Source organism: Cibotium barometz, chromosome 23 (genome assembly GCF_041138505.1).
Source record: "Cibotium barometz isolate CiBa-2024 chromosome 23, ASM4113850v1, whole genome shotgun sequence".
NCBI lineage: Eukaryota > Viridiplantae > Streptophyta > Polypodiopsida > Cyatheales > Cibotiaceae > Cibotium > Cibotium barometz.
The window spans coordinates 4,562,203-4,574,289 of NC_141068.1; positions in this window are offsets into that span (position 1 = coordinate 4,562,203).

The window sequence follows — 12,087 nt, forward strand, 5'->3', positions numbered from 1 at the left end:
TTTCTCTCTCTCACTCAAGAAATGGTCATACTCATGACCCATTCTCAATCCAAATGAAGCTTTTCATAAAGCTTTTCCTTAATCCAAGATTAAGCTATGCTTGAGGCCAAATTAATGGCTTTTGCTATGCTTTTAGTTTATGCACATTGATGATTCAATCCATTATGGATTGATGACCCAATTAGAGACCATTCTAATTGTTTTCTTAATGATCCAATTAGAGACCATTCTAATTGTTTTCTTAATGATCCAATTAGAGACCATTATGGATTGATGATCCAATTAGAGACCATTCTAATTGTTTTCTTAATGATCCAATTAGAGACCATTATGGATTGATGATCCAATTAGAGACCATTCTAATTGTTTTCTTAATGATCCAATTAGAGACCATTATGGATTGATGATCCAATTAGAGACCATTCTAATTGTTTTCTTAATGATCCAATTAGAGACCATTATGGATTGATGATCCAATTAGAGACCATTCTAATTATTTCTTTAATAATGAGCTTTATCCCTTAGGAAAAAAATTGAGATTTATCAGTCATAGTAGCGGAGCTATGGCAAAATTTTTATAGAAATTACGCATAAAATAAATTCATTCAAAGCATAAAAAGAGGACTTCCTACCATATTCTAGGAACTATAATCCTAGATTAATTAAAAGAATTTTATTATGCATGGAGATGTGGATGTTTGCATGTAGATGTAGATGTATAGATGTAGATGTGGATGTGGAGGTGGATGGATGCATGTAGATGTAGAGGTATAGATGTAGATGTGAATGGAGATGTGGATGTATGCATGTAGATGTAGATGTATAGATGTGGATGTGGATGTATACATGTAGATGTAGATGTATAGATGTAGATGTGGATGTGGAGGTAGATGGATGCATGTAGATGTAGATGTATAGATGTAGATGGGAATGGAGATATGGATGTATGCATGTAGATGTAGATGTATAGATGTAGATGTGGATGTGGAGGTGGATGGATGCATGTAGATGTAGATGTATAGATGTAGATGTGAATGGAGATGTGGATGTATGCATGTAGATGTAGATGTATGGAGGTGAATGTGAATGTGGATGTGGATGTATGCATAGAGATGTAGATGTATGCATGTAGATGTGAATGTACGCATATAGATGTGGATGTATGGATGTGAATATACGATATGCGATGTGAGGGAATCTGAAGTGATGAGATAGAAATGATGTGATGGGATGAGTATACATATAAATGGAATATGGAATAAGTAATGTAGATTGATGAGGGATAATGTGGAAAAATGAAAGTTAAAATAGAAATTGTGTTGTAAACTGTTTGTAAATACTGTTTGTAAATGCTGTTTGTAAATGATTGTTTTATGTCAAGAATGCTGGGGAGAGCATTTTGACCGTCTTGTGATTAAAGTCGTGATGGTAAAGTTGCAACTGCTGACGGGGAGTCAATGAAGGACGTCTCGCGTAGCAAGGTCGGCCGAGGTCTTGACCAGCCTCGGTGCGATTAAAATGGTGAGCTTCCGGTACGGTGGATGAGGGGCCAAGGAAGCGGCCTATGCGTGAAGCGCTAGGTTACCTGCGAAGGATCCTAGAGGGTGCTGACCATACGGTGCTCGGGCTCTGGGTTGCCTAGGATACCCACGCGTGCGTCGAGGAAGATATTGGAACAGAGTTGGAGTTGTTTTCTGAAATCGAGCATGGATCTGGTTGATTGACCTTGCTGGTCTTCAATGGATGAGTCCATGGCTCCTTATATGGATCTGTTGGTTGATCTTGCTGATCTTCAACGAGAGTCCATCTTGTTAAGTGATTATATTGCCAAGTATTATGGGCTAGGAACTATCGAAACGGCTCCTGAGCGTTCTAGTTGCCAATGATGCCATAGATACTCTGATGAAGGAATGATGGGAAATTAAGAATCAATTGGATAAATTGGAAGATGGTGATCAATGATACTATGGTTTTATTAAAGGATTGTTTTAAACTGGTTGAATCTGGTTGAAAAAGGCAATTTCATATTGGGTGTGTGAGTGGTGTGACTAGTTTTATTTTGCATGAACATCCGGCTAGGGGGCCTTGGAACTCTTTTCCTTGGTACCCGGGACAAAACCTAACCAAATTTTTAATTGGATCCCATCACTACAGTGGTTGGGCGGTTGGCTAACCCATGGGATTGGATGGGGTTAGGCTGGACTGATGGATCCGTAAATCGAGACTCAAACTTTTGTTTTTACGATAGAAAAAAATAATAATAAATCCCGGACAGAAACTGTTCTATGGATAGGAATCAACGGCTGTGCCTCTTGAATGGGGAAAAAAGCGTTGATCCCAATGATCCAAGTGCAAGTTTCTTCCTTGAACTGACTAAGTATCTTATAGATGTAATCGGATCATCTCGATCAGAAATGATCTTGACTACGTTAGAGTAAAAAGTTATCCTGGTGGAATCGCCCGTGCTTTCCGGTAAAGGAAGTTTTTCCGGGTTCGGTTTTGGAACAACCGACGGATTAGTCTCTTATCCGGATATCCGTGTGGGCGAGGCCCCGAGTGTGGGACCCCTGTCCCGCGCGAGAAGCGCTACTTCCGCTGCCAGTACCCCGAATCTGTTGCTCGGCGGGAACAGGGATCTTACAGTTGGTATCAGAGCATTTGGTTAATAAAGATCAACTGAGAAGACAAATATGTCAAAAATTTATCAAGAAACACAAAAAGGTTATAATTGTGTGATATAATTCATACAATTTGATATTCAAACTGAAACTCGTAATTTTGGTAATTGGGTCTTCAGATGGAAGTACCGCAATTATATAGAAACCCTGACTTGCTTGAGGCCTAGACATGATAGTATTTACCTTATAATTCCAAGGGCCGTGACTACCCGTATATACCGAGAGTATACTGCAGCTCTTTACTGACAGTATATACGAGTAAATCTAAGACTTGAAATTATAAACGTTAATGCTATCTAGATGATGATTTCGAATGTGATTGATATGATTTTTAATTCTGTTTGAGAATGAATGAATTGATTTGGATTCTGATTGAAAATGCTGATTGAAAAATGTTGATTTTTAAAAATTAGTTGAAATATAATGTAACCACAATGAGGGGGAATGGGACGAGTCCCTGTGATGATATTCATAACTAGAATGATGATAATGAATTCAGCAAATCACTATGAGATTAGTGGGTTGTGCTGTCAGATTACAACTGTTAATACTTGATCGGTAGATCAAGTTAAGGGATGTCAAATTGAGAACTTGCTTGACTGAAATTTCCGTGGAGGAATGTTTCGAAGGAAACTTTTCGGTCTAATGGACCATTATCGTGTTAAAGATATGAATGACATGATCTGAATGAATTGTTATTAAATGTTGAGTTCTATATAAGGGATATTTATCCCAGTGTTCTGTTGAGTTGACCAGAATATAAGGAGCCCCAGAATAAAATTGGATCTTAAGAAAAAAGAGCTGTCCTCTACCTTGCGAGATGAGGACATCTCGCACTTTTTAAGTGGGGTAGAATGTAAGATTCCTCCCCAGCCTTCGAGGTATACAGGAGTAAGAATCTCCCTTCTGATCTCATAATTATTCTCTCTCTAAAATAAAAGAAAGTTTCTGTGTAAAAAAAAGGAAGACCCTTTCCCTAGAATACTTCTCAGGATTCCCACCTGTTTTAAGGATTTAGAACAATGAGTTCGGAAGTGAGAATCGGTGTTTTGGATACCAAGGTTTTGGCTTTCATTCGAGTACGGCCCAAAAGAAGTTCTTTATCTCTTGGGGAGTATAAGAAGTTATCCCCCAGATATTGTGACCCTTATATCTGAATTCAATGAAAGTAGGTGACTTAGCCTACAAGCTTCTTTTATCTCCTCATCTCAAAATTCTTAATACCTTCTATAGAAAAATGTGTCAAACACAAATCATGGAAAGACAGAAAAACTTCAGTGGCAAGTTATCGTGTGGCTTCTAGGTTACGCTAGCTCCTTCCCTTATATAAGTCGTAACTTTTACTTGTCGCTCACAGTAATCTTACTCCCATCAATCTCCTTTCTTTCTTAATCTCCTTCATGGCTTGGCAACAAGAATTAGTTTTATCCCTGATGATTTCTCACCTTCAAGACGCAAGAGAGTCTGTGAAGAAAGACTTTATAGAACAGTATGAGCGCTCACTTTTTCCTCACCTAGGAACTTCTGTAGCGCAGACCAAATGGCGGACCTATCAAAACATAACTAGGGTAACACCCTGGGGTCAGCAGCACTTTCGTAACAATGTCCGCTTGGCCATGGTTATTGAAGCTTTGGGTTTGGGTCCTCGATACTACTGCGTCATGAGATCAAGGCATCTTGGGTTTTCTGAGCGGGTCTTCTTACTGGCGTGTTTTCTTCCTCATGAGAAGATATGCCTTTATCCCGTTTTTGGCTTGCCTCTCAGAGGTCCTTTTGTTAGATCACCTCATACCACTGAGATAGGTGCGGCAATAACCAGCAGAATCATTCCCATAGATGAGTTACCCTATACTTGTGCAGCTTGTGAGGACTGCTTTTGTGACCATATGATGGACGGGCTTATGGAAGTGTAAAGAGTTCTTCTATCTTTACTGTATAAGTCCCGTGAATGAATAAAGTTTAAATCTTGTTCTTATTTTGAATCTTGCTCTCTTTAAGACTTTTCTTGGTGGTTAATCGTGATTAAAATTTTTCTCTAAGTCTCATATTCGTGCATCTTGCGAAATTATTCCAAGTTGCGAGATGAGGACATCTCGCGTTTTTTAAGTGGGGTAGAATGTAAGATTCCTCCCCCAACCCCTTTTTGATGTCTAGTATATTTCCCTGTAATCAATTCCTTTTCTAAAATATAAGAGATCTTGTTTGTGGCTGTTTTAACCTAGAGAGAGAAAATATTCTAGAGAGAGAATATTCAGATTTTGAATATTTTTGGATAGAAAAATATCTCTTATAATTCAGATGAGTTCCCCTGAAACAGAAATTTAAAAAGAATTTTTCAATGTGCAATTGGAATTAATTGGAAATAGGTATAAAGAACCTTAGCCTAAGGGTCTAGATTTTCAGAAATCTTTAGACTATGGTCCAATTAAGGTTCCTATGGGCCAATAGCATCAATCCATGTGTAGGGAGGAGATAAATCCAAATTGTAAAAAGAAAATACCCAAAAATGAGTAAATGCTCACATGAGGTGAAGAGTTGAAAATGTACAAGGTTTATTAGTAAAAAACTATGAGCAATATTAAAAATATGAGATATTTTGGGAATAATGATTTTATTATGACACATATGTAAGGAAGGGGGAGTCCCTTAAATGCTCACATAAGATGAAGAGTTGAAAATGTACAAGGTTTATTAGTAAAAAACTATGAGCAATATTAAAATGATTCCATTATGACACATATGTAAGGAAGGAGAGTTCTTTAAAGGAGGTGCATATTTCACATAAGATGAAGAGTTGAAAATGTACAAGGGTTATTAATAAAAAACTATGAGCAATATTAAAAATATGAGATATTTTGGGAATAATGATTTTATTATGACACATATGTAAGGAAGGGGATCCCTTAAATGCTCACATAAGATGAAGAGTTGAAAATGTACAAGGCTTATTAGTAAAAAACTATGAGCAATATTAAAATGATTCCATTATGACACATATGTAAGGAAGGGGAATTCTTTAAAGGAGGTGCATATTTCACATGCTTGAATGAGTTTTAAACTCATAAAAAATTAAGATATTTCATCTCTCCTCTCTCCTCATTCAAGTCTAGTTCCAAAAAGTTAGCTTAATTGACCTAAAAATGGTCAAAAAGTGACCAAACTGACTTGGAAAATTCTAGAATCAGTTTGTTTGGTTAGGAGCTCAAATTTTCCTATAAATAGAAGCCTCCCCTTGTTGAAAAAAACATAGTCTCTTATGCTTTGTTACTCTACTCCACCTAGGCCAAAATATATAGTCTCTTATGCTTGTTACTCTACTCCACCTAAGCCAAATTAGATAGAGTCTTATGCCTTGTTACTCTACTCCACCTAAGCCAAATTAGATAGAGTCTTATGCCTTGTTACTCTACTCCACCTAAGCCAAATTAGATAGTGTCTTATGCTTTGTTACTCTACTCCATCTAAGCCAAAATATATAGTGTCTTATGCTATGTTACTCCACCTAAGCCAAGAACTGTGAATTCTTTAATAATTCACTAGTTTTTGACACTTCTCTCTTTCTTCAATCCCCATTGGTGGCTCCATCAACATACTAAACCAATTGATTGGTTGGGGGCCTCTACCGTGAATAAAGAATCAAGCAAATCATAAGGTAAGTATATTGAATTTTGATCTTTTCTATGATTCTCTCTTCTCAACCCCTCTCAAGCTTGAGAAGTTTAATTGGTATGGTTTTTTTAAATGCTATAGAAGTTAAATTCCACTTATATTTAAATTCTAATGGTTTTTATAATTTCTCTCTCTCACTCAAGAAATGGTCATACTCATGACCCATTCTCAATCCAAATGAAGCTTTTCATAAAGCTTTTCCTTAATCCAAGATTAAGCTATGCTTGAGGCCAAATTAATGGCTTTTGCTATGCTTTTAGTTTATGCACATTGATGATTCAATCCATTATGGATTGATGACCCAATTAGAGACCATTCTAATTGTTTTCTTAATGATCCAATTAGAGACCATTCTAATTGTTTTCTTAATGATCCAATTAGAGACCATTATGGATTGATGATCCAATTAGAGACCATTCTAATTGTTTTCTTAATGATCCAATTAGAGACCATTATGGATTGATGTAACGTACCCATCTTCACTAATAAAGAAATGTCCATGTAATTATGAGTTTTTATAGTATAAATATCAATAATTTTATTATTTGAGTCATTTCCAATTAGAATCTTCAAATTCTGAGCCCAAATTTGGAATCTGCGCGCGATTTTACCCTAATATAGGATTTTACAGCATCCAAAACGGACACCGGATCAAGCTTATACGCTAATTTCAATCATTTTAGTTATAAAACGGCGACCTTTAAACCTTAATAAATGCACGACCGCACGTCCGTTTGACGAACGGTCTGAACCCCTGCGACCAGGAGAACCTCCCGGACAAAAAAATTTTTCGCCCCCCGGGGCGGTCCGGCACGCAAATCGAGGCGGGCGTCCCAAATTTGGGTACCCCGCCCCAAATTTTGGTCCGTACACACTTACTAGGGCGCCCGTACAATGGCCACCCAAGTACCAAAGGACGGCCGCCCACTGTTTGGTCCACGCGTACCCTTGGGCGGACACCCGGACACCCAGACCGGATAAGGTACATGCGTACCACTCCTTTCCCAGGCAACCAGCACCGTACCTTTCCCGTAGACCCATGCAGGCCACTGATCCATAGCCTTTGAAGGTACACCGTCCTTTCGTCCTTCCTTTGCGCAGCGCCCGCACCCTCACCCCTCAGCTATATAAACCCCCGGGGTGCTCTTCAGTTGGCACGCACTTCTGTGTAGCGTATGCCCTGTTGTGCTGCCGTCCGTACCGTCGTAGCGTACTTGCTGCAAGTACAGCCGCCCTTGCAGCCACCCCTCTCACAGCCCCTCATTTGGCTCTCTTCAGATAAGCCAGTTTTCCTCCATCCTCCTCTTGCCATGGACCAGTGTCCTTGACTCTTCTCCCCCCCCCCCCCCCCCCCCCCCCCCCCGTGTGAATAGACTTACAGAGAGGCTTGCAGCCACCCCTCCCAACCCTCTCCACGTTTTTGCCTTTGGCCTTAAGGACACCCTCACAATCCCCCCCCCCCCCCCATTTGCGTAGACTTTAGTAAGGGATTTTTTACTCAAGCAAGGGTTCGTGCGCCATTTTCTTTTGCTCATACGGTGAGCAAACGAGCTCGGAATTCAGATCCGACTGAAGCGTTTCGATCGCAGCAGCGAGCTCTACAAGGCGACACCTACGATGGCCTCATCTCGGAGACGGCAAAATATTGCCTCAAGAGGCGCACGTAACAACGAGATGGAGGGAGATGCGCCCAACGCGGCTCCAGTCCCTTTTCAAGCCGCTCAAGGAAACGGTGGCCAGGTTAGATTGGTTAATTTTCAAAAGAAGAGATTTTTTTTTTTTCTTAAAATTAGTATTAATGAATGGTGTCTTTTCCTCTTAAAATGACGACATAAAAATTATATGAAATTATGAATTATGTGATGTTGTTTTCGATAAATTACGTTGAAATTGCTATCTTCATGAATTGTGAATGCTATGCTTAGAAAATTGCATTGAAGATTGTTATCTTTGGAATTCAAGATTTTTTTTGGCTTCAACGCTAACTCCGTTCCGTGCTTGTGTAGCCGGGCGGCGTCGTTAGTAAAGCCCGGTAATGGTCCAAGGTATCCCTCATACCTTTGGAGGAATAAGGATCGCCGATTGAGGCGAGAGATTATGATGCTGCCTAGTTCTGAGGGCCCAGGCTAGTGCGGTGAATTAGCCCACCCTAGTGCGCAGACATCCCTCTGAGGGGCGGGAGGATCGAGCGATGGAGCCTGAGAGGGCGACAGGCCGGCTTGAGTCCTCGCCAGCGGCCGACGATGAGGTGTATGGTCCCGTAGGGTTTTGCCCAGCATGTAGAGGCTGGAAGGCCGAATTCTAGATCATCGGCAGAATAAGAATAAGAGAGCCGGATTGGCTTGTATGGAAATGGATTCATGTATAAACTTTTTATATAATTGCATCTTGTCTTTGGCTGTTATAACGAACCTTGTGAAGAAGGACCCTAATTAAGAAATATGCTTATTTATGTCAAACAGTGTGGTAGTATTAATTAGAAAACAAATTGATGCGTGAGTAGGGTGGAAAGTGGGAGGATGGAATGCCCTGACGGCACCATCCTACGGATGGGTGGACCCGATTAGTCGGGTAGCTTTCCAACAAATTAAGTGGAAGCCCTACGTTAGATAGTTAGGTTCTTGGGCAACTCTATTCAAGAGACTAGGTCAGCGGCTGTGCCTTGCATAAGATGAGGAAAAAAGCGTTGTCCCTAGAAATCAAGTCTAAGTAGTTGCCCAATTTTTGATCAATTGCCCTATGGGTGATTTGATGTTTAGGAAATCACGCTCCCCCTGCGGGATAGAGCTAGGTCATACCTATGAATCGTATCCTTGAATCTCTACAGGGTCAAGGTGTCGATGAATAGGAAATTTTTCCTAAGATAAGACTTAGCGGACTATCTTAAGTGTTTCTCCCATTTTTAGAGGGAGGAACCTTACAATTGGTATCAGAGCAAGTTTGACTCCTAGGAATTGCAGTTTAAGGATTGTTTTGTAATAAATGTTTTACCTAACATAATGCTAATTAGTAAAGACATCCTACTAAAACAAATAAGATTGAAATGATGTTTGAATGCTTGTAGGAAGAGGAAGATGCCTACTCCAAATTTCTAGTTTTCCAATGCATCTTCGAGACTGCTAGTCACTCCTCGAATTTCGAGTTTCGCGACACCATGATGCAGATATTAGAGAAGATATCCCTCCCTCATTTCTCTCGTATTCAGAGAGGATGGGGCAGAGATTTCTGGAGTCGTGGGCCGAGATACTTCTTCATCCGAGCAGATCAGACTGGGAACCTCACCACCGACCTTAAGCGGATTCGTTGGATTGAGAAGCTGAAGATGGTCCGCTTATTTTGGTTCGTCGGTACCCCCAGGGATGACACCTCGGTGACTATAGATGGGGTTCGCATACCTCAGGATCGTTGGGTGTATGACAAAGTGATGCAGGTCTTACCTGCTGATAGAGTAGCAGTGTTAGGACCCACCCCGATCCAGAGTTTACCACCCTTACCATCAGTTTTTAGAGTCTTAGAAACTACAGCGGAACCCCCATATTTCACATATGTGGACCGCTCTACCCTTATGTCACAGTGAAGCCTAGGAATTTCCCTTGATGTCAAATAAGACTAATTATATTAGTCTCAGATCTTTGTAATAAAACTTGTCCTTGTAAATATTTGGAAATAAAATAATTTCAATGTTTTACTCTCCAAAAATTAAGCGTTGTGCAAATATGAATCTTGTAATCTTAAAAATTGTTTTTACGATGATGGCCAGGATGACCACCCTCCTCTTCCCAATGCGCTTTATACCGATACCCAGGAGAAGAAGCTCCTGCTCAAGCAAATGCAACCTCCCTCTTTTAAAGGAGAAGGTTCAAAGGTTGAGAAGGATGCTGAAGTCTGGATTGAGGCGATGGACGATTATTTCTCTGCTGCCGGTACTGGAATAGCAAATCAGTCTATGCTCGCACGGTTTCGCCTCACTGGAGATGCTAAACTCTGGTGGAAACAGTGGTGCCGTGACAAGGAGGTCACCGAGCATTCTCAAACGTGGGAAGACATCAAGCAGGCAGTGAAGGAAAGATATCTTCCTCCATCCCATGAATCCATAAAGATGAATGAGTTTTTTAGTCTTAGACAGTGCACCTTAACTCTTGAGGATTATTATTCCAAATTTATTACCCTTCGGAAGTATGCCCCAGCTATGACTACTTCCCAGCAAGTGGCTCGTTTCTGCCAAGGGCTAAATGAACCCCTAGATTCCCGCCTTGAAGCAATGAGGCCAACCACTTTACAGGATGCTCTCATACGAGCTAAGCCCCTTGTGAAAGAAATGAAGGCTAACAAACCGAAGAATCAAAAGAGATCTTACCCTGAGGCAAACCTTAGAGATCAACCCTACAAGAAACCTCAACAGAATTTTCCCTACTACAACAGAGGGCGACAAGGTAACTCTTTTGCCCCCCGCTCGTATGCTGCTTCTTCCAGAGAAGGCCCTCTGTGTTTTGAGTGCAATGAGCCGGGACACTTTAGAGCCAACTGTCCCAAGTTGGCAACATCATTCCCCCAAGGTAACAGAGGAAATCAAGGCCGTGGAACCCCTACCCACCAAGGTGCAAGAGGCAGTGGCCGTGGCAGAGGCCGCGGAGGAACAGTTGCTAGAACTGCCTGTGTTTTAAGTGAAGAACCAACCTTGGAAGAGGCTGAAGAAGAGCGCGCCACCGTCCATGCGGCGGTAGAACACCAAGGTCCGAATAAACAATTTGGTGTAATCCAAACCCCCGCCACTCATCACGGTAAGCCATTTCAGCTTTTGATTGATTGTGGCAGTACCCATTCATTCCTTTCTCCTAGGTGCTTGCAAAAATTAAACTTGAGTCAAAAATCAGCTAGAAAAATGATTGTAGAGTTAGCCAGTGGGAAAGAAGTAATATCTCGCCACTCTATAGGAAACCTTGATTTTGAACTGGGTAATAAGCAAACTCATGGTCACTTTAGAGTCTTGCCACTAGGAATTTATGATGGAATCCTTGGGATGGATTGGTTAATTGCAAACAAAGCTAGCATTCATTGTAGCCAGGGGAGTATCACTTTTGAAAATGAGCATGGCCAAGTAATATCTGTTCAGGGAATCACAGGAAAACCTAAGTCTAGAGTAGTCAAGGCAAAACATCTTCTCAAGGGAACACGTAAGGGTCAGCAAGTTTTCTTAGTCAAACTCAACAAAGTCTTTGAACCTAGTATGGAGACAGAACCCTCTTGGCTCCAAGAATTCTCTGACATCTTCCCTGACGAGCTTACAGGATTACCACCTCCTCGAGAAGTCGACCATGAGATCGAGGTGATCCCTGGAGCTCAACCCGTCTCAAAAACTCCCTATAAAATGTCCCTACCTGAAGCCATTGAACTTAAGGAGCAACTTTCCCAACTCATTGAACAAGGATTTGTACGCCCCAGTAGCTCTCCGTGGGGAGCACCTGTTCTTTTCCAAAAAAAGAAGGACGGGACTCTCCGCCTCTGCATAGATTATCGAGGGCTAAATCAAGTCACTGTCAAGAATAAGTATCCTATTCCTCGCATCGATGAACTTCTTGACAGGCTTCATGGGGCCAAAGTCTTTTCAAAAATAGATTTGAGGTCTGGTTACTATCAGATCAAAGTCAAGGAAGCAGATATACCCAAAACAGCCTTCAATACCCGTTATGGCCACTATGAGTTTACTGTAATGTCATTCGGGTTAACCAATGCTCCTGCA